We start from the raw sequence: 26,307 nt of genomic DNA, 5'->3' as shown, positions 1-26,307 counted from the left end.
GGTAATGCAATCCCATTTCTGCATTGATGGATGGCCTTGTTTCGAGGCCAGATAAACCGAACGAGCACTTAGCAACAGTAATCTTAAAACCTACAAATGAATAGGAGAACTCGGATATGTGCTCCCAGCTATCCAAGACCTCTCATGTAAATCATGGTTTCCACGATAGCACGTTTTCTTGCTCTTTTCAAATACTTTTTTATTGATCCATCATAACCTTCATATGCGCTGTTCACATGGGACAATTGACAGCCCCTATGATAGGTTTGACCGTTTAAGTCCTTGGTGTTACATATCACTTACGTTTCCAACGTTTCTGTAACTGACTTTATAAAAAAATGTAGCTGCTTACCTTATTGATATATCGTTTATAGATTACAGTATAGTGTAGGCCTGGGCTAAAATATAGTTCCGGTCGCGGAAATTGCGAAATCCACTTTCGCAAATTATCGCGAAAATGTTAAAAATTATCGCAAACACGCGGAAATATCGCGAAGATGTGGAAGTTTGTTTCCCGCATGTTCGCGAGATTTTCTGCATGGTTGCGGCTCGCCAACTTACCCATGTGGTTGCTCGCGGGCGCGGCCATCTTGTTTTCAGTTGTCTCGCAGTGCATGATCGTGAGAAGAAAAACGTGATCGCGCGACGCATGACGTCACTGCGGACGCGAACTGTCGCGAGACAGCGCAAATGGCTAAAAACAATACAACATGGAGAACGCGACCGGATCAAGAAAACTTGTCGGCGAACGCAGGGATTCAGGTAAGGCGATCGCGCGCGCGCGAGAATGTATTATTTTACAGCGCGAGCAAGAAACAAATTATCGCCAAGCTGCAGAATGCGGAAATTTTGACATTTTCGCACTTTCCGCAGAACGCGAAAATGTCAAATTATCGCAATTTCCGCGAACGGAACAAAATTTTAGCCCAGGCCTAGTTTTAAACCCTTGCAAAGCTGTTTACATACCTCCTAGGCCTGCAGTCATTTACATTTTCTAGGTCTCGCCTACGCAGCGCGCCTGCGCTGAGTAGGAAAAAGACCTGTAGCAATCGCTTCGGTTTTTGTCCCAAAAACGTGCACACGTTTCATTGCCTTCAATGGCAACGCGTGCACGTTTGGCGATTCCCTTGCAGGAGCGAGCTTGACACCATATGTTTGTAATTAACTTGCAAACACATGGTGTGCGTGGCTCACTCCCGCAAGGGAATCGCTGTGTGTTCTCTCGCACTCCCCCCACCCCTCCCACTTGTTAGCCCACTACTGTTTCACTTTCACGGCCGCGGGGACGCGTTTGTTTTTCAGCGCTCTTTGTATTCAGAGGACGGCAGCCACACGCAAAGCCACCCGAAGCCTTCCTTGGCTATTGATCCTCGCTGTTGTTGGTCTGCAAGGCAGCCAGGGTCGGTGCGGGCGCCGGGGGGCCTCTAGGCAGAGACCTCTTTTAAACTGGGAAGTGCGCCCCCGAATCTGTGCACTAGAGCAGGTCAGCAGTCAGGCCACAACCTTTGGATGCCAAACATGCGACCCTCCACGGGCCTGACAATGCTGGGCCGAGTAAAAGGCGAGGAGTGTGCTTGGGAATGAGCGAGCGTAGAAGAGGCTGCTTCACGGAGCACAGGTATGTTGTTTTTTTATTTTCAGAGGAATGTAAGCGAAAATTGAACGGGCACCACTGTCCACTGTTGGATTGCGAAAGCGCAGGCAATCGAATGTAATGGGATCTGTCGCAAAGAAACGCAAGGGTTTCATGCAAATTGTCCCGTCAGTGATGTACAAAGCACATCAAGTCTCACAACAGCCCTTACCTCAGTTTCTTGTGGTGCAAACAGTAAACTGAAATTCCACGGGTTCCTTCCATATTGAACCCAATGATCCTTTTACTTCTTATTTAAAACATATCTAGGTAGAGGAGAGGATCAAGGCAGAGCAAATTTTAGGACGTGGGGATTGGAACATGGTGTCTAAAATTTAAATGTAAAGTTTTTGACCTTTGACTCTCTTTTTAATGACATCAGTGTTCTTGTTTTCACTCTTTCTCTCCTGTATAGTTACTTTTGTGCAGATACTCTTCTGTTCCCATTAGAATACTGTTCATGTACATGCTTACTGCTGGCCATGACAAGTATGGGTACACGGCATATTTATGTGTTGAAATGTTGCTGTACTTAGACAGTCTGTTTGGTTTGATGTTTATATTTTCGTTCGAGTGGCATGCTCTTGCCATGTGAAAACAGTCCCATGGAAATCCTCTCTGGATGAAAATAACTTGTAAATATCCAGCCCTTGAAACCCTTAAAGCATGGCCAGGCTGTCACCTCTGTGTATGGGGTTTCCCTGTGGCTGCATTCCAATGTTCTGAGGCGCTGCATTATGTCAGCTGCTCGCTCTAAACGTCAGCGCCTGCTTCGTAACACCCTGCAGATAGCACCGTATATTTACAGACTACACACTCTCTGTATGCACTGTTATTTTGTAACATTTGTATACAGTTTTGGGTTTACTCCTCAAGGAATTTCTTTCACCTGTAATGTATGTTATACGTTCTTGTTGCCTTGCCAGTAGACTCTTAGTGTGGTTAATACCCAGGCCCGCCACAATGATCCTAGATTGGTTTTTCCTGAAGAATCTGGGTCGGTGCTGACCGCGGAAGACAATATCGACCTAAATGGCTTTGGCGATAGAATTTTACCCCTAAAGGTTGTTTATGGTGAAGGAACTAGTCAGATAACCTCCGAGGTGGTCCAAGTAGACGAGAGTGAAATAGTTCCTCCTGGTATGACTGGTAACGTGACTGTCACTGTTCCTGTAGATAGTGAGGTTGGTGATTTTCAACTCCGTTCATTGAATCCGGCAAATTTTGTGCCACAAGAGAGGGGGCAGGGGGGGGGGTAACCTCATCAACAAATAAAATTATGACTTTGTCTTGGAATATTGCCGGCCTGCGAACTAAAAGAGGCGATACAAACTGGAAGGCTTTCCTTTCTACCCACCATATAATTGCCCTTCAAGAGACGTGGGAGGCTAAAGATCCCTATTATTTGGATAGGTATCAGTCCTTTAATAAAAACGCTGTGCCCTCCTCTATGGGGAGATCTCGGGGGGTCTCTCGTTATTATTTAGCCTCAAGTTACTGTAAAGTATAGAACTATTAGCGACTAGCTCTCCAAATATACTGGTGGTTAAACTTGAAGGTGCCAATCTTCCGCCATTATTAGTGGTGAATTTTTATAACTCATTTACTAGGTCTGATGAATTGGAGCACCTAAAAGCACTGTTTACATTCTTGGACTAGTTTGATGCAAGTAATGTTACTCCTTATTCTTTTTTACTTTTTGGCGATTTTAATATTCATGTATGTCATCTCAATTGTTTTGAAAATTTTAATTATGATCATTGCCCTCAAGAGGTAACTCACTTTGAACACTCTAAGGGTGGGATGTACCTAGAGTGTATTGTATCTGCCCTTCATTTATTTGCTCCTGTACAAGATTCCTTATCTCCTGTCCCTACATTCACTGGACAGGGCAATTATAGTACGATTGATTATATTTTTGTTTCTTGTCTTTTGAAGGATCTTATAGGTTCTTTTTGTGTCACTCAAAATGCCTTAAGTGATCACAATCTTCTCACTATGGAAATTAATATTAAGGCTGTGACAAGGATAAACCCTCTGCCTACGATTGCTAACTTAAACTTAGTCTCTATAAATCAGGGAAGACGTTTGAGATGGGACGTCATCACCCCGGCCGATTTCCTTGAGAATTTGTACAATAGTAATATCGTGGATTTAAGTATATGTTTGTCAACAGAGTCACAACCAGTGGAAATCCTTGGTGCTTTCGAGAGAATAACAAAACAGGTAGTGGGCAACTTAACCCACCACGGGAGACCAAGGCCTAAGAAATTAAAAAAACTGGTTTGATCATGCATGCTCTAGTGCGCATTCTGCACTCTTGTCGGCATTAAAAGAAAGTGGGAAAGATGCAAGTAAGATTGTGGAGGCAAGAAGGTCTTACAAAAAAGTAATAAAGGCAAGGAAAATTCAGTTAAAGAATATGGCATGGGAAGAATTGTCAGAAGCAAGTGTTTTAAAAAATAGCACCCAATTTTGGAAAGTGATTAATAGCCCACTTTTTCACGAGCTGGAGAACACAAATAAAGACTGTCTTATTCCACCAGATAAATGGGTGGCTCACTTTAGTGGTCTCTATTCTGAAATTGTTCAACTTAACCCAGTAAACTATGAGGATATTAACCTGGCTTTGATTATTCATTTTAAGGAAGACGAAGTCCAGAAGGCCATTGAGTCAATGGCAAAAGGCAAAGCACCAGGTCCGGATGGTGTCCCCGCAGACCTTTATAGGGCAGATTCAAGGTATTGGGCGAAGCTTTTAACTTCTGTTTTTAATGCAGTATCTAAGGCGGGTGCTCCTAGTTCATGGGGCAAAGCAGTCATAGTACCATTATTCAAAAAAGGCTCAAGAGAGGATCCGGCATGTTATCGGCCTATCTCTCTCTTGGATTCTGCCATGAAGATAATGGGTAAAGTAGTTCTCGCTAGATTAACAAATTGGCTGGAGGATAAATCTATAATTTCTGATCTACAATATGGGTTCAGACAAGGAAAGGGCACCATGGGTCAATGCCTCAATTTACATCTTATCATTGGGAAGTACACGGTCGCTAAGCAGGGGGATTTACATCTAGCTTTTATGGATTTGTCCACTGCTTTCGACCTTGTAAATCGCCCAAAACTATGGGCCTCCCTAGTGGTATTGGGGCTTGACCCGGTGTTGATATCCTTCTTGGCGCTCATTCACGAGGACACCACCGCAGTCGTCCGCTACAGTGATGACGGGAGTCTGTCAGAAGCTTGGTAGGTGAAGCGAGGGGTAAGACAGGGGTGCATTCTTGCTCCCCCGCTTTTCTCTCTTTATATTAATAATCTGGGTGATGCTTTAATTTCGACCAGCAAGGATATCCCCAGAGCCGGCATAAAATTGATCCCTGCATTATTGTATGCTGGCAAGAACCGCGAGAGGTCTACAAGCCCTTTTAAACGGATTTAATGATTTTATGGTTTCTTTAGATTTACTAATAAATTTTTAAAAATCACATTCCATGTCAATTGGTTGTGGGGAGGCGAAAAAGGCTAAATTCTACTGTAATGGCCAGGAGCTCTCGAAAGTGCAGACCTTCCCATATTTGGGGATTGTCTTTGATGACAGGAGAACTTGGGTCATGCAATGTGCCCAGAAAAAAATATTCTTGATAGGGCAACAGGAGCCCTGTTGGGCTTTGCAAAACGTTTGGGCTGTAAACCCCTACCCGCTCTTATGAAGATATATAGCGCCAAGTGTGTTCCTATGGCCCTATATGGTAGTGAGGTATGGTGTTATAAGGCTACGACAGAGATCCAATCAGTGGAAAATGCCTTTTTCCGGAAATTGCTGTCACTCCCCACATCTGCTCCTATTTTTAATATTCATGAAGACTTGGGGGTAGGTTAACTTACTGATCAAATTTCTGTGGCTCCATTATTAGGTTGGTTGAGAGTTTGGGCACAGCATCCTCCGAACCTAAATCAACTTATTATTCAAGACTGTTTGTCTCTTGATAAAGCCATGTGTATTCCTTGGTTGCGATATATCAAATCTAATTTGGAGTCACTCGGCTACCTCGAACTATTTGATAAACCAAGCGCGTTGAGTAAAACAGAAATAAAAGCCTTCAAGACTCAGTTCTTGAGTAGAGCAATGTTGCAGAGGGAGGGAGGGGAACTGGGTAAGCCGTCAGTCAGGAGATTTGTCACGCTAAGTATAGGCAGAGAGATTCAGCCATACCTGACCTATATAAGCAAACCATTCCATCTGTTTTTGTTAATAAGGTTCAAGCATGGCATGCTTCCCTGGCTTTTAGCTTACCCCAAGGGTTTTTTCAAAGAGGGAACCCTGGGGCCCTTTCCTTGTGATAATACCTCAGAACAAAACACGCTGCATATGGTTTTCTTTTGCAAATTTTACACTTTGCAGCGCAAGAAATTTATCTTTCCTATTTTTAAGAACCATATTTTTGAGCAAGTGAGGCCCGCATTGGTTTATCTGCAAATGCTAGGGTCACCACTGGTATGTTTCGGGGTAGCCAGTTACATCACAGGGGCCATCAGGTGTAGAAATAGGGTGCAGCCCTCTGGTAACCTCCCTCATTTTTAGTTTTTTTGATAGTTGGAGAACGTGGATTAATGAATTAGTTTTGGTTTTATGGGATATGTAAAAAATTTGTAGAAGCATTGGGATGACATACTTTTTATTGTGATTATGTGCCAATTATTGTATTATTTACTATTTATGAAATATTGTTAATTGTGTTTATTTGGTATTGTATTAATGGACTTTTCAGATTACTGTAATTGTAACTATTTGCAACATGAAATATCGTCGTATGCTTTGAAGGTTTTAAAAATTTTAACCGAATAAAGCTATTCTTGACTTGACTCTGGTCTGTGTTTTTTTTCATTTCAGTTTTGTCTGACTTTAATTCGTATGTCATTTCTTTCGTATTTGTAAATGGCTGTACTTCTCCCTAGATTAATGTAGATACATTTTCTCTGCTCATATTTTAAAAGGCAGCCTGGGTTTTCAATCTAGTCTGATCCTACCACAGATTAGGTCTAGAATTGTCCTCTGCACTCACCATGACACACATGCACAATCACCAACACACACGGGTTACATACAATTCATGCTGATGTCGCATGTGTCGGCAGATGTGTACCTTGAATTGATACGTTGCCACGCTGCGATTAAAATACCACTGACTTCCTACAGAAGCTGTAAGTGACATCCATGTTTCCAAATGAGGAAATGTAGGTGTCAGATTTGTGTGTCAATGTCATATTATGTGTTCATGCCCATGTAGCAATTGTATTAAGTTAACCCACATTCCACCCTGCCTCCCTGTGGGTTGCGTGTAGTGTTGACTGAACAGTTCAGCAACATATGTCATATTGTTCATACATTGACGATGGCATATTCAGACCTAAGGCTAGGCTAAAACCATGTTACACACCACTGTAGAACTTAAATAAGCATTGGCATAGCCAATAGGTCTCGCCTTTGGGACCTTATAAGTGTTTAGTTCTCCAGCACAATATCCTTGGTGCAACAACATCAACTGTTACATGGCTAAACACTTACAAGGTCCCAAAGGCGAGACCTATTGGCTATGCCAATGCTTGTCTATACATACTAGCACAGTGTCCATGGATGAACATGGGCATCATTATGGGAAGGGCCACAGGCATACCATTTGTTACCACCTGCTGGCGAAAGTGGTAGAAAGTAGATCAATAAGAGCCGCCCCGACCTGTGTCAATGTGGAGCACAGATTCTATGCGTACCCTAAACACCTAAATAAGGCTAGACAGAATGGTTTTGTCCTACAGGGGCATTTAGTTGACATTTCTTTAGACACGGTTCGTCTAAAGTTAGGGGCATGGCTGTCATTAAAGTGAAAGCGCGCCGTGGGATGCTGTTACAAACAAGCATTTGCAATGCAGTGGGTCTCGCATTTGCGGGAGTTTAAGCTTTTGTTATTGTTAATGACAGTGCCTTTTATTTACGTTTTTAAAACTAAAACATAAATAAAAGGCATTCTCATTTCCTATGCCAATGGCTCAAACTTGCGTAAATGCGAGACCGATTGCATTGCAAATGCTTGTTAAGCATTACTGGCTCCTCTGAAGGACAAGGGCTGCTTTAAAATAAGTTCTCCGTTTGGAAATGAAAACACAGCGATGGTGGTCTGGTGTCCCTCGCAGGCCACCATCCCTGTATTCCTAGCCAGCCACAGGGGGTTGCAAATTGCGCCCTGCCCAATCAATATTCATTTTGCATGTGGTTCTGCAGTCCTCTGTGACTGAACATTTTAATTAACTGACCTATTCATATATAGGTCAGTTTGCAAAAACAGACACTGGTTGAAAGATTTCAGTGTGCAATTTGCACCCAATGTTGACATCGAATGCAAAGAAGCTGAGAGGTATATGAAAAACAAGCATTGGCATAGCCAATAGGTCTTGCTTTTGGGACCCTATAAGTATTTAGTTATGTAGCACAATATCCTTGGGGCAACAACATTAACTGTTGCATGGTTAAACACTTATAAGGTCCCAAAGGCGAGACCTATTGGCTATGCCAATGCTTGTGTTTTTTGTAGTGCGTGGGACGGACTTGTTTATGGCTCATATGCGGGTGGGTAACGTCATCCGTAGCAGTGTTGCCTCTTCCGGTGCAGCTGGGGTAGAACGACGAAGTAGGAGGAAATAAAGACAAGTGCCCTGAACCTCCCACCCAATTCTGGAGGGTTGGCATGTAGGATCCCTGTCATATTGGTAGGAGCCCTCAGTCAGTTTCTTACGGAAAAGTACATGTGCAATTGCGGCATTTATTTTGTATTTAATAAAATGATTACACCAATGTTGTGCACAGGTTTAAAGAGGCTCCTCCCTAGTGTCACTAAATGAACAAATTTGCTTGCTTTGCCGTACACACTAAGGGGTCCAGTGCAGAAGGGTGGATGTGCCGATGGAAGTTAGTTAATTATCAGCACTAAACGAACTCGACGTTCAAAACACGACGTTTAAAAATGCAGGCAGAAAGCAACAATTAAAAAGCAGACCGGGTGAAAGTGCAGATGGAGGCATGGCTGAGCAAACGAGTTTGGAGGCAGTCAAGAAGAGCGGCATTGAAGTGAACCGATGGCAGGCAGGGGCGGGGTAAAAGTCATTTTGTATTGAATGCAGCAGGTCTTGTGGGCACTGAAGCTCGACCTTAGAAATAGCAGCAGGGAAGGGGGCGGAGAGGAGGCTATGAGGGAGGGCGACGTAAAGCAGTATGGCTGCTTTGCGCGCGTGCACGCCCCGTGCACTGCAGCTCTATGCCAGCGGTAGCATTTTGAAAAGTCCCTTACAAAATGTCTCTCCGAGCCAGCACATGCGCTGGGCTCAGCGAGACCTAAAAAATGGGGGGGTCACGGCTAGAATCTTCGATGAATTAAAACAAGACATGTAATAAGAGGGAAATCATTCAGTCACACTGGGGACCGAGTCCCAGTGAGGAGATAAATCTTAAGGGGCAGATTTACAAGCCCCTTGCTCCACTTTTGCGGCACTTTTCCCATATTAAAAGTGACGCAAAAGTGGCGCAAGGGCCTTTTAAATCTGCCCCTAAGACTTCACACGAGTGTTAATCAATCAATTAGTCACACTAGATTTGTGAAGCGCGGCTAATCACCGCGAGGGTTTCTAGGCGCTGATTAACAGAAACATTCTCTAAACGTGCACTGTGCCAGGTTTGGAAGAAGGGATGGGTGTATAATTATGAGGTGAGGAAGGCGCAGTGCTTAATTTGTGCCGGTGCTTTCCGGTGCTTAGCACCGGCACTTATCTGTCAGGGCCGGGTCTACACCAAGTGTCTGCACTTCTATGACAAACTAAATATTTTCACCACATTCACTGCAGTGCAGGCGCACCTGGTGCAGACAGTATTGTTCGCCTCACGAGTGCTCACTGCTGGCTCAGGCAGGGCTAGCTACAATATTTCTTCACTCACTGCGCAGTCAGTCAATGACGTCACATGACGTCGAGACTGGGTCTCGTGATTTAATTTGCTCAATCAACATTCAGCAGACATGCGCACTGAATTAGGGCCTGGGCATGGCACACTTTGAATTGTATTTGATTTGGACGTGCGCGGCCGCTGTGGTGGTGTTTGCAGCCTGGCCTGCCGCCCTTACGCCCTGCTCTGCAGTCCCCTCACTTCTGGTGCAGTCAAGAAGGCAGTCGGAGTCCTGGACTGCGGCCGCAGCGCTGCTCAGATCGGACGGTCCCGGGAGTTCTTGCAGCTGGCTGAGTAAGTGTCTCTATTAACTGTTTGCAAAGTAGGCTGTGCCCGCAGTCTCCTCTTTTCCAGGCCATCTGTAATGCAACTGGTGGTCGTGTGAAGCGCTCTGATACCCTCTGATCAAGCTTGCGCCGGCTATACACTGCAAAATAAATAAATAGTGGAAGATTGCCTAATCCAGCTCAACCACTTCCCAGCTGACTTTGGAGTGATTGATGGGCCTGTATTAGGGTCTTCTGTAGGCACCAGTGACCTATCTTAGTGCACTGGAAAACGTGTCCGTGTAATACTGTGCTATATTCCAGGACTGACTGTTTTATAATCGACTTATTTTGATGGATGTTCACGCTGCATTTCCTGTTTTATCTGTGCACCGTGACACAGCCCATTCCTTCGCTGCATGTATAGAACAATTCACTTTAAGGATGAGCACAGCACGTGCCGAGTAAATGTAGTGTACCTCGGGTATGCACTTAAACCCCGATGTTAACTACTGGTTGAACACTCTATGTGCGCTGAAGCAGCAGAAATGAAGTGTGCAGCACTTCACAAAGGCCTGTGATTAAATACATAAATAAACTACAACACCCCTATAAAGTTGTCTAATATATTCCCAACAACCTGCTTGCCGATATGTTCCTTGTCAACACCTAGATCCATTACCTGCGTGAACGGCTTTTTCCAGGTTGCCGAGCTCGCCTGATTTTACCCTTGCACGTGCACCTTGAATTTTATTATTTTTGCTGTTTTACTTTTAGAGAGTATGTAGCACACTCACCTCATCCGATCCCATGAAACTAGCTGCGGTGCGGAAATTCTATGACCAATTTATTTGACTCAAAAGAAGATAATCCCGCAAAAGCATGGGAACAGCAAGCATGATTCATTTATAAATCAACAATGAAAACCAGGAAACGGAACCGCCGAGCCATGTCTTCCCTGGACCGTAAACCAGCATCCTGGGACCGGTCTCTGCCTAATCAGCCGTCATCAGCCAGGCTAGCTTGAATCCAGTGGCAAAGTGAGCAAGAGATCTACGTCTGGGCATACACTGCCAATTTAGGGCGAACAAAGTGATACCAAAGGCCTGGCTGATGAAGGCTGATTAGCCAGAAACTGGTCCCAGGATGCTTGTTTGCGGTACAGGGAAGACATGGCTTGGCAGTTCGGGCTGGACTGTTCCCATGAGGCAGAGGGTCAGACTGATTTGCATATGGCCATGTCTGAACTGGGGTGGCAGAGTGGGCTAAAGAACGGTGATGGATCAAACCCAGATCTGTTGACTGGGTGTGAGTGTTTGATTGGTTCTGATGCTCCGTCCATCACCACCCCCTTCTGTACCGCTTTGTTCGCCATAAGTTGGCAGGGTAAGCTCAGACGTTGAGTCCCTTGCTCACTTTGCCACTGGATTCAAGCAAGCCTGGCTGAAGACGGCTGAAATGCCAGAAACCGGTCCTAGGAAGCTTGTTTCCGGTCCAGGGAAGACATGGCTTGGCAGTTCGGGCTGGACTGTTCCCATGAGGCACAGGGTCAGACTGATTTGCATGTGGCCATGTCTGAACTGGGGTGGTGGAGTGAGCTAAAGAATGATGATGGATTAAACCCAGATCAGTTGACTGGAGGTGAGTGTTTGATTTGCTCAAACGCTCCGTCCATCATCCCCTTTGGTATCGATTTATTAGGAGAGGCATGCAGCTAGCTTTCCGAAATACAATAAAAACAATCCCATCCTCACTAATACTCTCAACAACCTATGCTCCCACCCTTAATCACCCTTAATTTATGAACTACCCCAAGCAAACAATCACAGCATCAACTACCATTCTGCTCCCTCTTCTTCCACCCCCCTTTCATATCTCACCACTAGAGTAAGGAGGTGGAGCCAGTTGAGGACGTGGGTGGAGCTTGGGTAGTGGGCGTGGCCTCCTATAAAAATGTGAGCGCCGGGACTTCATTTTTTTACAAATTAAGCACTGGGAAGGCGTCGATACTGGACTTTTCTCCAGATGTCGGAAATGTTTCATCTGTGCTAGGAAGGTCCCGGAAGAAACCGGATGAGAGGGACAGATTACAAAGGACACGTTGGTGAGGCAGCGTCCGAGGATCACACGTGGCATCATGGAGTAAGACACGGCTCTTTCAATGCAACAGGAACACCGGAATAAATAACAAAACCATGAACTCACAGGGGGATTAGTGAATGCTGCTGGGAGATGTTACCCTTGCAACACCAGGCCTTGCGGTGACGTCACTCACGCAGTGACTATGGACAGGGCGTCACCCCGACTGCGAGGTGTGCCGGACCCACTGAAGGGCTGTATAAAAGCCATCGACGCTCAGCTCCAGAGATCACTCACCGCCGTCTCCAGAAGCATGAAGGCCGCAAGCTCCCTCCTGCTCCTCGCCCTGCTCGCCCTCTGGACGGGGGCTGCTCTGTCAGCACCACCAAGTAAGAGCCGGAACCAATCTTAGTTTTGAGGCCCGGGGATGTTTGTGGGTAGTCCTAGAGCTCCCCAGACTGCAGGCGCGGCTGCTTTTAAACCACAGGAAAATACAACGACATTAACACAGGGCACGAGTGCTGGGAAACAGCGAGGGGACAGGGTAGGGAACTTAATTGAATTGAATTAGGGATTCATAAAGCGCTGCTGTCACTCCCAAGGGAGCACCTTGGCGCTAGGCGGTATAACAAGTCAGAGGAAGTACTTTTGAGTGAAGATGAGGAAGGGTTCTGGGGGCCTTTGAGGGTTCTTCAGATGAGAGAGTGGCAGATAGGGTCAGAGGCCGAAAAAGAGCCATGCCTTCAGCTGTTTCCTGAAAAGGGGGTTCTGGGACCGTATGCCTCAGCCTCGCGGGGAGCTTGTTCCAGCCCATGGTCACAAAAAACATAAAATGTCTGCCTCCTTGAGGCTGTACGCCTAGCTAGAGGAGGCTTAAGGAGATTCACAATGAAGTCGCAGACGGGAAGCAGTCGGAACACCGCAGTCTTAACCACGTGTGTTCCAACTCCGCAAGCTAAACCACGCGTGCCTGACCCTCGCATACGCGTGGTGAAGGCAGTGAGCGGTCTAGCTGCTGGAGAAGGAAGCAGGAAGAGACCCGCGGTGAGGTAAGCGGGGCTGGGCTGTAGTTTGGGTCGGGCACTAGCTTTCAGGGCTACGGGGTTGGGGTAGTCTTCAGGGCTGGAGGGGGTCAGGGGTAATTCACATTCAAAATTACCCATTCACGCCTACCAATCCGATTCACATATACCACCATGGGCGTAGGAAGTGTGGGGGATGCGGGGGATATATCCCCCCCCCAGATTTTGGAGTGGGGGGGACACGGGGGACAAGGGTGGGGGGGGGGACGAGGGGACAATGGAATTTCCCCTCTCCCTTCTGTTATCGCAGGGCCATTAGCACGCGAAAGCGCTACCTAATGGCCCTGCACTTGACCTGCCTGGAGCCAGAGGCCACCCGCCCTCTGCCTTTTGTTATGCTGCAGGAAGGCTCAGCCGTTCTGGGACGGGCAGAGAACGGAGAAAAAATAAACGCTGTCTCTTTTCCTTCATGGTAAGGACCGTGTCCACTACTCCTGATCTGCCTCTGGCGGCTGCCCTCCTCTCTTTATTCCTCCATCTCTTTCTGTCTCTGTCTCGCTCCTGCTTACGTGCTGATTTCAAGAGGCAGCTCTTAAGGTACTCTCTCTTGCCTCTCCTTTTCTTTATTTGTTCCCCTGTGAAATTGATCCAAAAAAGGCTGAACACTTTGGCTGTAAATGTCCTCATTTTCTGACCGTTTTCTATTGAAAAGAAAAACCTAGGAATGGAGAGAAAAAATAGTTAAATACCTAAATAAAGCAATACAGAGTGGACAGCAGACAGGCCAGACTGTTATTTACACCCACACACATTAGCGCCACTTTTCAGAGTTTGCCAGTGAAGGCGCTACTTTCTTTTTATCTTCTTTCTTTGAACAACGTTGTTTTCCCAGGGTGGGTAAGTGCGCCATTCCTAAAGGGACTGCAATACCTGGTTGATGGGTAGAGTGGAAACGTTTAATATGATCGTTTTAAACTTTTTAATTATTTTAGCTTATAAAATGGTGCTCTGTGTTTGGGGATGTGGTCTTTTTTAAACCAAACTGCATACATTTTGAAAGGATATAAGCAATGGACATTGAAAGGGATCCCTTCCTGGTCCTGTAGCCATGTCTTGATCTTTTCAGGCAAAATCACTTACTGATTTCTGAATAATGAGTCTAAAACCGTTAAGGTAACCATGTTCTTTTCTGATTACAGTTCACATGCTTTGCTTATTCTTGCATTCCATATGAGTGTTTGCTTTTTCCAGGGTGTTATTCATTTTCTTCAGGCATCATTTTACTGTTGTCTAGTGCATAATTTGAATTTAGTCGCAGCACAATTAAGTTGTGCTGAAGGCAGTGCGAGTTTCTCTCAGTGGGGCAGTATGGTGTTCAGTGTGGGAGAGAATGTGGCACTCTGGCCAGAGCTGCTGAATTTGGAACTGGAGAACCATGTTCAGACCTTCATGACCAGTTCACCATACCACACTCCTGACAGAGCTTATTCCAATGCTACACTTTAGAAGGCCCGATAGACCTTAGAAGCCCAGGTGTCTTAGCACCCGCAGGTGGACCTGTCCACCACAATCCATACTGCAGTTCGCTTCCAGTCTTACGGGCAGGGATATGAAGAAGCACATCCTAGATCGACAGTGAATCTGTCACTGAGGTCACAAGACCCTTGAGGCCAGTCCACCTCACCCATTGGTACCTCCATTGGCCTTTTTCCAGCACTAGCAGGGCAACTTGCCAGGGGTTGGCAATGTAGGATTTGCATGCACACCAAACTTAGGGGGTGATTATAATGGCAGTGGGACCGCCACGTCACCCAGTCGGTGGCGGTCCCACCACCATTGGTGACTGCATCACAGCCCGCCATATTACGGGTGGCTACCTGGCGGTCGGAAAGACCAACCACCACGCACCCGACGGGCTTCTTGAGCCCGCCGTTGTGGCGGAGGGGCTCGTGGTTCCTACAATGCTGGTGGTGCCTACCATGCACCGCAGCAGGGATTACGATGTCCCTTACCCGCCGGCTTATCAATGGCGGTTCACCTGCCATGGAAATGCTGGCGAAAGGGACATTGGGGGCCCGTAGCAGGCCCCTTTACCCCTGGCCCTCAGACATGGGTCCTGGGGGGCATCTATTTTGAAAAATAAGTGCTATTTCCACACGCACGACTTAAGATCCCCTTCATCAAGCAACGTTTTAAGAGAAGATCGAGAATGGGGTTTTGTTGAAATACATCAATGAGATTTGTCAAGGCATTCATTTAAATGATAACGATCTGACTAAAAAAGCGTGCGCACATGTTTACCTTTTAAATTCAGTTGTTTTCCGTTACAGTGCATTATGGGAAAGGGAGTTATTAGGCTAGAAGTGTGGGGCATTAGAGGAGGGGAGTCAACGAGTTGGTTAATTAGGTATGAGTCATGAAGGAGGAGTCTCGTCACGTGAGTGTGTTCAAATAGCGGGTGAGGTTAACACATGCAAAACATTTCGGTTTGAACAGCGAGTTGAAAAAGAATGTTTTTGAACACAGGCAGGTATGTAGAATGGCACAGTGTTTGGTTTGACGTTTGCAATACTGGGGGAGCAGCGGGGAGTTAGTGTGGATGGTGATGGGAGAGTTTGGGGTATAAGGAAAATGGAAAGATTGGGAGTTACGTAGTGTGAAGTTAAGAAATAGTTTGAGTCGTAGGGTTGCAAGTGGTAGGTTAGGACATGGAAGTGGGGTGGGTTATGAAGTCATGCGTAAGGGTGAGGATGGGGAATGATTGTGTTGAGGTATCGGGGTAAAGAGCACATGGTTAAAATGTGATGAGGTAAGAATTGTGGTGGGGTGACAGTTTTGCGAGGTGAATGACTGTTTATAAGGTAGAGGGTGAGGGTAGGCTAACTCGTTAGTAAAAGCAAGAAAAGCAAGAAATGTTTTAACAGAGAGGTAGAGGAGAAAGATGTTGGGGGCTTCGATGCTTGTTAATGAAAATTAATGGTGTTGGAAATAGGAATTGTATACATCAAAATTGCCAGAACCACCCAGGCATCAAATGTGACAGTTACAGAATGTTGTTAAGCACAAAGAAGATAAGCATATTCTTAGAAACTTTGTTTTTAAAGGGAGTTGAAGTGCACTAAAATTACTATTGTGGATTGTTTCTGATTATGTAGTAATTGTATTCTACTAAAATATGTTTTTCATTGATATTTTTAGTTACCCCTGACGAAGGGCTGAAATTGCCCGAAATGCATTGGGTTAATAAAATACTGTCATGATGAAGTTATGCGTCTGTACTTGTTCTTGGAATAAGGTCCGTATGGACAAACCTGAACATGAGAACTTAGGAAATTGGCATGATGTCGGACGTGTGGAATTAAAACAGAAGGATTTAAGAATTGAGAGAAATAAATGAAGAATTTGGAAAAGGAGACGAAAATTGCATATACAGGCTGAATGGCACAAGCCGCATTCTGCTGTGCCACTGGTCCTGGGGCAGAACGCTGCCCCAGCAAACATGTATTTAATACCCGGGTGCCACCAGGGCAAGGCACCACACCAAGTGAGCACGCAACATCGAATTAATTTGTGTACAAATTATGATGAACTTGGAACTTCAGGTGTGCATCCCCTGCCACTAATGTATGGGCATCTATGATGCCCCACAACATATCACTGCACCATGTGGCAGGCACCGATATATTTAACATGTTCCTTTTTTTTTACTTTGCGGCGGATGATGCAGCCAGCAGCACCTGCTGCAATGTAAAAGATAGGCACTGCGAACACCGTAGTGGCAGTCGCATTGTAATGCCTATCGTGGGGCCTCCACCTTGAAGGCCAGCGGTCCCATTCCCCGATTCGATGGCGGTGGTACTGAAGTCCGCCTGCCATAGTAGTCAGCCCTTAAGTTTGCATTTTATGAATATGATTCAGCGGGAAATAAATTGATGTTTGCAATTTAATTGACTTTGGTTGGCCTCTTATCTATGAGATTTCCCTGTTGAATGTGCCTTTACATTATACATTTTTGGTTGTATGAATTGATTGCATACTACACTCTCCTACAGGTATTAATTTGAGTGTCATTAGGAGTGTCTGGGACCAATTGTTTTCTTAGGAATTGTTTTCTTTACTAACCTTTGCAAAGGGCCCTAAACTTCACAGCAACACAAGTCACATTTCTTTTAGTAATTTGGGATCCGTTTGAGCTACAAAATTGTTTTGGAGGAAATCGTTAGATTATGCAGCAGATGATGTATTATGTGGCAAATATGATACAGCCATAGTTAAGTGGAAAACATTTTTCCACTTAATTTTGCCCCAACATTGTAGTTGATCAATTCGTAAGTTCCCCAAACCCAAAAGTCGAGTTTGGGCACAATTTGCATTTTAAAAGCAGCCCTATAACACAGGGCTACTTTTAAACTGACCTCAGGCTTCAGCAGTGCACACATGCAAGCGCAGAAAGGGCTGCTGGCCTCTAAACTGCCATGCCTTATTATATTCTAGGGACTTAAAAGTAGTTCTAATCCCCCTGCCCTATTATGTACTAGGGCCTTATAGGAGAGGTCATGCCAATTTAAGGGGTACCCTAACCCATAGTGCACCCTAGTGTATGTAGGTGTTTTCACTGTATTTTTAAGTGCCTCTTTCAGAATAGCACTGGCTGTTTAGGCAGAGGCCAGGGTCAGTCAGTCAGATACCACCAGTACCAGTCAGCAAAAAGTTGGGGAGTGCCCAGGGCGGCTTTGCAACACTAGAGAAACACAAACTCAGAATGTAAAACATAACACCATGGTTGGGGGGGTTCTCTTCAATAATCAGAATTGATTTCTATCCTAATGAACCCATTTTCCAACATTAGGATAGGGAAAGACTGGGGAAAAATCATGACGTTCTAATCTATACTTTGAAGTTTTAATGCAGCTCTTTGATGACGGTTAATAGCTCACTGTTCAATGTTAGGATTTTAACTTATAAACTTCAAATACCAAAAGAATATCTCAGACAAAAGCAGTAACTCACTGACCTATTGAATTAAAACTTTCACTAGACAAGCCTTCGATCTCTCTCAAAAAAAGAACATTAATCACCAAAGTTATCTTCACATTTTTATTGATGCCTGAAAATTGCTGGAGACCACGAATGCAGCAGCAGGTACTTTTCAAACCCTAATGCACTTGCAAACACGACGCCCCCACCCTAAGTCAGCGGCCTTTGTTTGCTTTGTGCATTAAGATGCAAGATTCATATATGTTTTTTTAAACATTTGGTCTCATTACTATATGAATGTAAATAACAATAAAGCATACATGCAAACTGTGACTACATGCCTGCTTTTCTCAATATTTCACTTCGAAAGTATGCGATTGTATTTGTTTAGCGGGCGGTGATTTGTATAGGGTCACTGGAAAGTGCACAAGGTTGTCCCTGTCCCCCCCAGAATTTTAGTGTCTCCTACGCCCCTGTATACCACTTCACGTTCACCCCCCTACCCTTTCACATTTAGACCTACCACACACTTTCAAATAAGCCCTGTCATATTCAAACCTACTTATTCAATATCATGCATGCATCATCGCATTCACACATACACTTTCATATCTCATATGCCCCTTCGCATTCATATACCCTTTCCCATTAACATTTACCCTTTCCCACTCACACATCACCATGCACATTCACACATTTACCCTTTCCCACTCTCACATCACCGTTCACATTCACACATTTATCCTTTCCCACTCACACATCACCTTTCACATTCACACATTCACATAGACCCCTTCACATTCAAACATACCTTTTACATTCACTTTTACCCCTTCACATTTAAACATACCTTTTACATTCACTTATACCCCTTCACATTCAAACATACCTTTTACATTCACTTACACCCCTTCACATTCAAACATTTCCTTTCTCATTCACACATAGCTTTGTATGTGCATATATACCCATTCACATTCACGCATACCCTTCACAAATACTCCTTTATATTCACATACACCTTTTACATTCACACATACCCTTCTGCATTCAAACATACCATTTACATTCATGTATACCCCTTCACATTCACACAGAGGTCTCAATATTCATGCATACCCCTTTGTACACGTGCATCAAATTTTAACATTCAAAATTATCCCTTCACATCCATTGCTAGTCCTTCCCGTTCTCGAACACCCCTTCGCACAGCCACATGGGCCTTCAGATCTTTTCGTATCTTTTGACAATCTCCTATGTCCTCCCACATTCATGCGTACACCTTCAGCTTCATGCGCACTGACTTACACTCACACACTCCCCTTCACTTAAAGGCATAACCCTTCACTTTCACACACACCCCTTGACAGCCACACATACCCTTACACATTGATGCGCAGTCCTTCACAATCACACAAAGCACATCACATTCAAACATACCCCAATACATTCATTCACTACCCATCAGGTTCACGATTACCTTTCAACCATCACATTATGAAGCCAAAACAGGTTGAAACTGCTCTGGGTTATCTTGCATTTTGTCTGAGGTGGACCTGGCCTGAGAGTACAGGGTGGACACTTCCTATTGAAGCGGAATCACAACTGATTTACCTATGGCCAATCTTTGTCCCAAGTAGCATAGTGACAAAAACAAGGGTCTGAAATGTGGCCCCAGTAATTACCAAAGGCAGAGACAAATTAACATATTCCACCCATCACCATCTCTTTTCCTCAACGCTGGTCTTAGGTTGCTCCACCTTATGTCTTTTAGCAAGAGCTACATACCTGGTGATCGCATGGCAGGATCCAGCGTGCCACAGAGCGGTGGGATGAGTCGTAGGGATCTTGAGGTGAATGCCCTGCCAGGCTGTCCATTCTCGGAGGGCATCATTTGATCTGAGCCCCCGGTCACCAATCAGAGGCAGGAGCTGTTACCCCTGCATTAGCCTTTTAAACACTGGCACAGCCTTGGTATTCCTGCTCCGAGGTCAGGAAGACAGTGGCATGAAGGGAAAGGACATTGTCTTTCTGAGCACAGTTTACCTTATACAGTTTGATCTGTTTGTGCTTCTCTTGTCCCTTCAGCATCAAGTAGGATACTACTTCATTCTTAGGGCATAAGAGTAGGGGGGACATCTGATGTCATAAGTACCAAAGCATAGATGATGTCACTTCTTGTACGGCCGCCATTCTGGTGACTTGTTGTCCATGTTTGAGTCTGGAACATTCCAAGGGAGTGTTTCTCTCCAGGGGCTGGATTCAGAATGAGGCAGGTGGGATTTGGATTAGGGTTGTGAGAAACGTCAGTAAAGGTTCAAGGTTCTGACTCTAGCCTGCCATTACGTCATGAACATCTTCAGCCAATAAGATGCTATTTACATTACTATGGTGCCAAAATGGGGCACTCAGGTTTTTAACACGTTTTCTAAAGTCGGTTCATACTGTTGTATTTCTCTATTCCAGAAATAGGACTGTGCGTTGAACGGTGTGGACTAGATGGATCTTGTCCTGAGGGTCAGACCTGCGTAAGCAACGGTTGTGGACATCAGTGCGAAAAAAGCCCCGGTGAGTATTGATGCATGATAGGAAATGGCTGGCCGCAAGTCTTGGGGTCCTCCCATGGTGGAACCCCTCCTCCCAAGGGTTGGCCTCAGTCCTGAGGGTCCCCCCCTGGGCTGTGATGCTGCCTTGAGTCTTTATCTGAAGCAATAAAGCTTCAATGCACCAGTGTCTTATAGTAAAATGGAGGCATGTGATGGGATGAGATATTAAGAGGTTGATCACTGGCCGCACAGCGTTTGCTAAGATGATCAAACGTGATGTGTAAGTTGTACATATTTTGTTTATATTGTGCATTAATATATAACTAAGGTATAGTCTGATTTGTATATTTATTTTATTTGTGTGTTTATAAAGGGCAATATTACTTTTTAAGGCCGGTGATGTTTGTTGGCAGTCCTAGAGCTCACCAGACCTCAGGTGCTGCTGAATTCAAATGCACAGGAAAATATAAATACATTAACACAGGGCACAAGCCCTGGAAATATAGCGAGGGGACAAGTTAGCATATTTAATTCACAATGATCTCACAGACAGGGACATCGTAATATATATTATGAAACAAGCCTCATTTAAATAAACAACAATTTAGCATAATCCCAAAGAAACTTTAAAAGAACATTTTTTGGTTTGCTTTTCGATTCTATAAATCAGATGCTGGGTTTTTAGGTCTCGCCTACCCAGCGCGCATGCGCTGCCCTGCATAGGCAAAAAGACCTTTTCCAATCGCGTTGGCTTTTCAGCCAAAAAGGTGCACGCGTTCCATTGCCTTCAATAGCAACGCGTGCACGTGTGGAGATTCATTTGCGGGAGCGCGTGGCGCCATGTGGTAGCAATTATGGCTCCTGGCGCTGCACACTCCCGCAAGTGAAACGCGCTTTCACTCTCCCCCCTCCTCTCAACCCTCACCCTGCTGCCACCTTTTAGCGCGAGAAACGCGCTTGTTTTAAATGGTGTCCTAAAAACTGCCACTGAATCTTGCTGAGTGGCTGTTCTAAATTCACCAAGGGAGGTAAGTAAAGACACGACCGCAAATAGGCGCCTTGCAACGTCTAGGTACGTAAGAACTAGAGGTGGGCGTTAAATGAAGATGTATATTGGTCCTAATAGATTATGTTTTGTAGACAATCTTTGCAAACTGCTGCCCATTCCTCAGCAATGCTTGCACGATTTCACTTGCATACTGATAGCAATTCTTGACATATCATATTCAGCGTTAGACACTTGTGCGTTGTTTTCATTGGTCCAATAGCGGTCATTTTTACTGTGGGCATTCATGTCTCATTGGTGCCCCGTCCTTGGATAAAGCTTGAACAGCATGATCTTGGGTACTCTGGGGATTTGTTTCATAGTCATCGCTATTGCTCTCGGAGGCTATTTGAAGCCTGAGACTGCTATAACCTTTCTCCGTCCATCCTTACAGGCCCTTGCCAACTCCATGTACGCGTTTATTTATTCTCCCCTTCATTCATGCATGTAGTCTTTCGTTCATTCACCAATACATTCATTCATCCAATGAGTGGTTCCCACACTCACTTACCGAACCACACAGCCAAACTCAACAAACAGCAAATAAAAACTCACATTCCTAAAGTAGCCAAATCTAGCTCTCTCGCTCCTTTTCTTAATTGCTACAGATTTAAATGTAACCAAACTAAATACCTTCTTAATATACGTATACAGTCACCACATAGGTTTATAGGAGTGATTTGAACGCACACCTGTTTCAATAAGTTGGTTTGCATGTGCTTTTATGAAAAGTTGAAATTGACCTTTTCTGCTTTTAACAATATTTAGAAGAGTCTCAATATTATCTCGCCATTATGACGGAATTCAGCCCCATAACTGGGCGTCACCCGTTTTCTATGCAGATTTATTATTTGAGGGCAGCATAATGGACTTGCTAAAATTAGTCGTAGATAATTATGAAAGCAGTGCGCTCCAGTACTGTCTGAGGATTTAGCCCAAATTCTGTTTCAGGTATCAATTTCTGTCTATACATTTAAAAATGCTATTAATATCTGTACTAATGATACTCGGTCTTCATGAAACTAGAATTTAAAATACACTCTATACGTCAAACGCCCATTACTGGTGACTATCTGTCCATATGAGAAGCCTGAGAAAAGTTCCACAAGGCCACAATGGCACACATCTCGTTAGCGTATGACAAGCCGAAGAGAACACAGGCAACCTATAGTAGCAGAGCATTCGGCATTCTTACCCTAGCCATGGTTTCTTGCACCGTAACACGCGTGGTTGCCTAGTGGCTCGCTAAAACACGTGTGGTTGCCTAGTGGCTCCACTGTAACGTGTGTAGTGGCTCACTGTAACATGAGTGGTTGCCTAGTGGCTCCGCTGTAACATGAGTGGTTGCCTAGTGGCTCCATGCTTTTTATGACACCGTCAGCCAGCTGTGGTTTGATTTTTTTTTTTTTTTTTTTTTTTTTTTTTTTTTTTAGCCAGCAGCGCTATAATGTAATAGTGTTGGAATTCTTACATCCCATACCTACAATTCAAAAACCAAAACTACAGGTCCCAGAATGCAATGTCTTGGGCTAACTGGCAGAGGTAGCACTCCTAAAAAGAGAGTACCTGGTAGCTAGTTACGTTTTCAAGGCTTTGCACAAGTTGAGCCACTTTTCAAACCGAATATTGCAATCTGAAAACTAGCTGATCACTAGCTGATGAACTGGGAAAAGCAGCTATCTATGCGGTAGGAGGTAAGTGGTAATAGGATTCCCTGCACCTGCAGACGATGGAGATCAACATCCGAACCACGCCTGGATGAAAGCTTTTCAGTGCAGGACCCTGTCCCTCCTGGCACGTTGTCTTCCCAGCAGAGCCGCGATGGAGTGTACATGCTTAGCTATCTGTATATTGCTTAGTGCGAGTATGCACCTTACTTCTCAACGCTCCCAATATTGGCAGAAAGAGTTCATGTGACACTTGAAGGTGCCGTCATTTGGAGGGGATGGCTTGGCTAGATTCTCTGTGGGACTGCAAGCCTTGGGCCGAGGTTGCCTGGAACCAGTACACTCCTGCAGGGAGTCTCTTTGTCTTAGGGGGCACTTTTTTCATTCATCATGGGGGCATTCCTGTGAATTACCCTTCTCGGCTCCTGGACAGTTATTACATCAATTAAAATGGCTGGTCATTGTGTCAAAGTCAAGCCTGTGGGTTGCTCTCCTGTCACTCCGCAGTGGACCCATCGAGCATTGTGTATAGATCTTGTTCGGCATTAATCCTCGCTTTCTATAAGTGCTGCCCATTGCAGGCTTCCCCACAGATTTGGCGTGATAGAGAGTTTATCATGGCTGCTTGTAACCATTGTCTCCTGTGGGTCACCCCTCTGACAAGCCTGAAAAGAGCATTTCGGTGGCTGTGTTTCTCCAGTGCATGCGTTTCTCTTCCTGTCGCTCCTGGATGGACCGAAATCATTTACCACGGCATGCCCACCAGTCAATCTCCAGTCTCTTCCAGGAAGTTATAACATATCTGCCATGGCTGCCTGTATCTGGAGCGTGCAATGGGCGGCTACTGTATCTCTCTGGGGTAGACTTCAGAAAGAACCATTCATACACATTGCATATGCTCTGCCTCTCTTTCCTTTTCCTGTCATCACATCCTGAGGTGTAATAGACCAAGAAAGGAAAAGAGCATGACTTTGGTCACTCAGACACAACACCAGTACACTTCGCACATAGTCACATAGGCCACACTGAAATTCAACTCCCTTCTTACCAAGCACATGCCCACCGTGTACCATGCTACACGTCTGCTAATGTCTGATCCAAGGCTTTGAGGTTACAGTCCGTGGTAGCTAAGATTAGAAGAAAGGACACCTGTGTCAATTCTTTTTGGAATAGGCAGGATGAACACACAAGGCCAAAAAGTGGAGCAAGGCGTTCAGTCTCATACTAACACAATTGTGGGTTATATTGGAAGAAGACAAACAGGCACACCTCATAAAACCTTTGAGGCCTCCAATTATTTAAGTCCTGTCAAAAGTCAATTTCAAGCCCACAGTCTGCAATTTCTTTTAACCCATTGTTAGACCTGACATTCTTGGCGTGGTATTCCCCCAAACGTTCTGCCTGCACCCCTCCTTTTTGCTGAATTTGTTTTTGTTGTCTTTAGGACTCTGTGCAGCTTACCACTGCTAACCAGTAATACAATGAGTGTGCTCTGTCCTTCAAACATGCTAAAATTGGCCTACTCACAATTGGCACATTTAACTTACTAATACATTCCTAGTCAATGGTACTACATGGCCTCAGAGCCTGTACATTAAATGCTGCTAGTGGGCCTACAGCACTCATTGCACCACCCACTAATGTGGCCTTGTAAAACATGTCTCCAGACCTGCCACTGCAGCCTGTAGTGCAGTTTTAAACCTAATAAACCTTATGGCAGTCCTAAACCTTCCATTTTAATACTTATAAGCCATCCCTAGATTAGACCCTTAAGGATCTCAGGGCAGGGTGCATTGTATTTAAAAAGTAGGCCAGTTGTACGTAAGTGTTACACATCCTGGCAGTAAAAAACTCCAAAAGTTGATCTTTTCACTGTGGCAAGCCTTATTTCTCCCTTTAACTAACACTGGCTTACCTTATTACGTGCTAACTTTAGATTGGGAGCAGGTCGAGCAATTCTGTTTGCTTTCAAATTAATTGTAATTTAAAATCCTCTTTAATGGTAAAGTCAGATTTTAAGTTGCAATTCTAAAAATGCAATTTTTTAGAAAGTTGACATTTTCTTGCATGAACCATTTGTGCCTTCTGCCAGTATCCTGGGTCACATGGCTGTCATTTCCTCTGCTGTTGAGGTTTTTGTATTGCCTCCATACAGTAAAACAAAGGGCAGGATGACTGATGACTGAGGAAGGGTTGCACCCAGTCCCACTTCAAAGGGCTTTTCATGACCACCCCCACGACTCTGAGGTCAGTGAAGGTAGTGGCAAATCTGTGGGGTGATAACTGTTCTGTTAGAAACTACTAGACACTCTAAAGGGATTAGTGTTTGCTATAAAAGTCACACCACCACCACTTCGGTCCATCCGTGTGTGCTGAGATGGTTGTTTACAGTAATGTATGTTTTTCTAGGTCTAGCTCAGAGACCGCTTTAGTTCCGTCTCTGTCTCATGTAATTACAAGCATTGGCATAGCCAATAGGTCTCGCATTTGGAACCTTATAAGTGTTTAGCCATGCAACAGTTGATGTGGGGCTTCATACCTGCTGGAGACGTGCGTGGAGGTGCTGGTAATCGCCGGGAGGTTTACTGCTGCTGGCTGCCTTTGTCTGGGCCTCCCGCCGCCGCGTTTGAGTTTCTCGCGGCCGCGGCTTGGAGGGGGACCACAACTCCCAGAGACACCTGCTTCAAGGGCGGAAGTCGACGCCCACTGGCCGCGCCTGGCGGCGCTACTAAAGCCAAGGACACCCTCCGCGTCGCGGGTCCGCGCGCGGGCTGTGCCCGGGCAGAGGGCGGGCCGTCTGTGGCCGTCCGGGGCAGGAGGAGGCAGGGCTGGGCCACGTCTCTGTCACCTGTGGTCCGCGAGTATCTTCTGCTCGAGATAGTGTCTGTGGCTGGACTAACGCTTACTACCCTCCGACGACCTTCTTCTGTGTCTAATCCCCTATGTGGACTTTATAAACTGTTTTGAACTCCTATTGTACCTTCCACTAGTTTGAGTCTGGGTTGACGTTTTTGGAATTGTGTCGTGTTGTGATCTAGGGATGGGGAAACGGGCACCCGTGGGGCGCCAACGCAATCCTACTCCTGCA

The 26,307-nt window shown here is 45.1% G+C and overlaps 1 long non-coding RNA gene across 1 annotated transcript in view; it reads left to right on the top strand.

Annotated features, from left to right (window-relative positions):
* Positions 1-11,880: 11,880 nt before the first annotated feature.
* Positions 11,881-26,307, top strand: part of LOC146806324 (uncharacterized) — a 39,225-nt gene continuing 24,798 nt past the window's right edge. Inside the window, exons 1-2 of the long non-coding RNA XR_014967564.1 lie at positions 11,881-12,351; positions 20,428-20,529. This is a non-coding gene — a long non-coding RNA (uncharacterized LOC146806324). The remainder of the gene's footprint in view (positions 12,352-20,427; positions 20,530-26,307) is intronic.

Source organism: Triturus cristatus, chromosome 8 (genome assembly GCF_964204655.1).
Source record: "Triturus cristatus chromosome 8, aTriCri1.1, whole genome shotgun sequence".
NCBI lineage: Eukaryota > Metazoa > Chordata > Amphibia > Caudata > Salamandridae > Triturus > Triturus cristatus.
The sequence above is the reverse complement of the archived record's forward strand: the minus strand, read 5'-3'. Positions and strand labels throughout refer to the sequence as shown.